The 3,453-nt window shown below is 29.6% G+C and overlaps 1 long non-coding RNA gene across 1 annotated transcript; it reads right to left on the bottom strand.

Moving 5' to 3' along the window:
• Positions 1 to 350: 350 nt before the first annotated feature.
• Positions 351 to 992, bottom strand: LOC145738239 (uncharacterized). The gene is made up of 2 exons (XR_014180654.1): positions 611 to 992; positions 351 to 512 (listed from the first exon to the last, which is right to left on the bottom strand). It is a non-coding gene; the product is annotated as an uncharacterized LOC145738239 (long non-coding RNA).
• Between the last annotated feature and the right edge of the window lie 2,461 nt (positions 993 to 3,453).

Consider the following 3,453-nt stretch of genomic DNA (forward strand, 5'->3'; position numbering starts at 1 on the left):
TCGTTTTTTTAAATAGAACCTTATATTTTTTAATACATTTGTAGATACTAGGTAGAATTTGAAAAGTTTTATGTTGTCTATACTTCATCCTGATAGTTTTCTTCAAGGTTAGTAATACAATATTGAATTTTTTAAGATATTAGTTTTTACTCTGATATAAAATTGGTTGTATTACCAATTATAGTATATACGAAGTCAGTTGAAACTACTCAAAAAACAATTCTGGTGGAATAATCGTCGGCATCTTTGTTAAACATGGGCGGCGTTATAAAAATTTATTAAGGCGCTTTTTGCATGAACTGATTAATAAAACAAGTAAGAAAAAGGTATCATTGTTAATAAACAATGTAACTTAAACCCCCAAGAACTGTATTAAATATGTAAACACACACTGAACAATATTATTTATATTTTAATATGATACGAATGAAAACTCTAAATACCGGACTGCACTGCCTTTTTCACAAGTACGGAAGGAAGCTAATCGAGGGTCTAACAAGCATCTGAAAAAACTAAAAATAGTTTTTAAAATGCTGGCCAATAGAAACTGTGGTGCAACCAATCAAACAGCTTTACGGTGGTTATACTCAGAATTATTGGTGACACTCACACATCAAGTCCACGTTGACTCGCTGCAAATTTCTACGGGGGACAATCACATACAAATTTGCTCGTTTTTTCCTATGCTTTATGTGGTGTGTTGATCGAACCCCGTATTTTGACCTGTCCCAACTGACTTCGTATAGACTATACCATTGTTTGCACAGGGACCACAAATTAGATTTACGCAAATAAATTTGCGTTAGATGCTACAGGGCGTTCAATTTTTTTACAGAGTGTTTCATGATAAATGCGTCATATTTTATGGTTTGATTAAATATAACAAAATAACACTACTTAAACAAAGATGTTTTGCTATGGAGATACATGGTGTCAAAGTTTGCATAAAAAGATCTAAATTTATTTATTTCTTCAAAAGGGCTGCAGATACCTATGTTCATAAAACTTTATAGGTGTCAACAACAGAGCACGCTTTGGAATAAAAAAAGATATTTTTCAATTTTGCCAGTGGTATCCAACTATTGAACGAGTTGGTGAAGATTTTTGTTTTATCAAATATAAAGTTTTATAAAAATAGCTGCAGCCAATTTGAAAATTATAAATAAATTTAGATTTTTGTTATCAAAAGTTTAAGACCCTGTACCTCCATAACGAAACATTTTTGGATCATGGTTTATATAGAAAACTAGGTTTTCCTTTGACGTTTAATCGAACCCTAAAATACAGGGTGTTTCACGATAAATGCGTCATATTTTATGGTTTGATTAAAAGTAAAAAAATACCCTAGTTTGCTAAATAAACCATGGGTAAAAGATGTTCCATTATGGATATACAGAGTGTTAAAGTTTGAATAAAAAAATCTAAATTTATCTATTTCTTCAAACCGGTTTCAGATATTTTTATAAAACTTTGTAGGTGTCAACTGTCCACGATAAGGCACGTTTTGCAATAAAAAACATAATTTTTAATTTTGCCAGTAGCGTTCAATCAAACACGTTCCTGAATGTTTTTGCAAAAAAATATGTATACACCACTCTTTTTCCATTAAACGCAAATCAATTTTGAATTCCCCATTCAATTTAGAACAGAAAAGCTATCTAGTAACTTTTCGGTACACCTTTCTGTTTTCCAATAAAAAATTGAAAATCATAAAAATGTACCCATAAAATCAATACTAAATCGTCGACTGTTTATTTTATTAATCAATATCTAAATTTTTATTAATTTAGTTTTTTTGAAAAAAATTTTATTCGATAGGAACAAGCAGTATCTTCCTATTTTTTCATAAAAAAACTGAATAAATCAAAATTTTAATATTGAATAGAGGCGAAATTCGAAGATTTAGTATTAATTGTAAGGGTACTTTTGCAGGATTTTTTATTCGAAAACGAGATGACGTATCAAAAAGTTGCTAGATACCTTTTCTGTGTTAAATTGAATAAGAAATTCAGAACTGATTTGCATTTTTAGGAAAAACAGTGGCGTACATATTTTTTTTGCAAAAATGGTCAATAACTTGTTTGGACGCCACTGGCAAATATAAAAAATATATTTTTTAATGGCAAAACGAACTTTATCGTTGACACCTAAAAAGTTTTACGAAATTATCTCTTATTGTTTTGATGAAATAAGTAAATTTTGATTTTTTTACCCAAACTTTAACACCCTGTATCTACATAACGAAACATCTTTGGACCATGGTTTATATAGCAAACTAGAGTTATTTTTTGACCTTTAATCACACCCTAAAATATGCCGCATTTATCGTGAAACATCCTGTATAACGCATTTACCATGAAACACCGTGTTGACTAATTCAGCAGTAATTTCGACTTTTTTAAATGGAACAGCCTGTGTATTACTTATTTTTCTGATATCTTTTACAATTCAACTTTTGTGAAGTATGTCATATACCTACCTAATTTAAATGTCTCCGATATATTTATATGTTTTAACTTTTACCTGCATTTTTTGTTATCTTAACTAAACTATAATCGGAAAATTGTCTTTAACAATTCAAGTGAACAATAAACATTTTAAATTGTTGTTAATGACATACAAAATTAAAACATTTGTTTTTTATCAATTATACAGGGTTATTCACGTTATTGGACACGGAAAATTGTGACTAAAGTATTCACTTTCAACAAACTTTTGATTCTGGGATGGATATAGACCTATTTTAGGTATGTACCGGTTGTCCCAAATGCAGAAAAAGTATCAAAGTTATATTTTTTCAAATGGAATACCTAGTATTTTATTTGATTTTCATAATCTACGTTGAAAATAAAAGGTAATGAATGACATTGAGGTTTGGTACGTCTAAACTTTACAGTTTCTCAGATATTCGTTATTTTGTAAAAATTTAGAACAAATTTTAATGTTTAATCACTCAACCTCTGATTGATTTTTATCACTCAAAATTGGCTTGGGACCTACTAAATGATCAAGTTTTAGGATCCATGGGTGAGAAATTGTCTAGCTCATACAGGATGTCTCAACACTTTTCTCCCAATAATTGCAACCTTTAAACTTTAACAACTTGTCAAAATCAAATTGAACACCACCTATTTTATTGTTAAAGTAGATGCAAAATTTAATTATCTATCGAAAATTATTGAGGTCTCCTATGGCTAACTGTTCGCGTTTTCTTGGAAAGTCAACATTTCTCGAACTCGCACCGATTTTGAGTCATTTTTAATACCCTTGAGAAATGACCAGAGATTAGCAAATTAGCGAAATTTTTAGGAGTATATCCATTAAGATACTTAATAATGTTGCTGAAGGACTCAAAAACGGAGTAGTTGGATGTTTAGTATTTAGTTTAGTTTTAGTAGTTTGTAGTCGAATTGTCGCCGTTTTAAACATTTTTATGAATTATTTTTGTTTGAA

This window comes from Ips typographus, linkage group LG15 (assembly GCF_016097725.1).
Source record: "Ips typographus isolate SLU linkage group LG15, UJ_Ityp_2.0, whole genome shotgun sequence".
In the NCBI taxonomy this organism is placed as follows: Eukaryota; Metazoa; Arthropoda; class Insecta; order Coleoptera; family Curculionidae; genus Ips; species Ips typographus.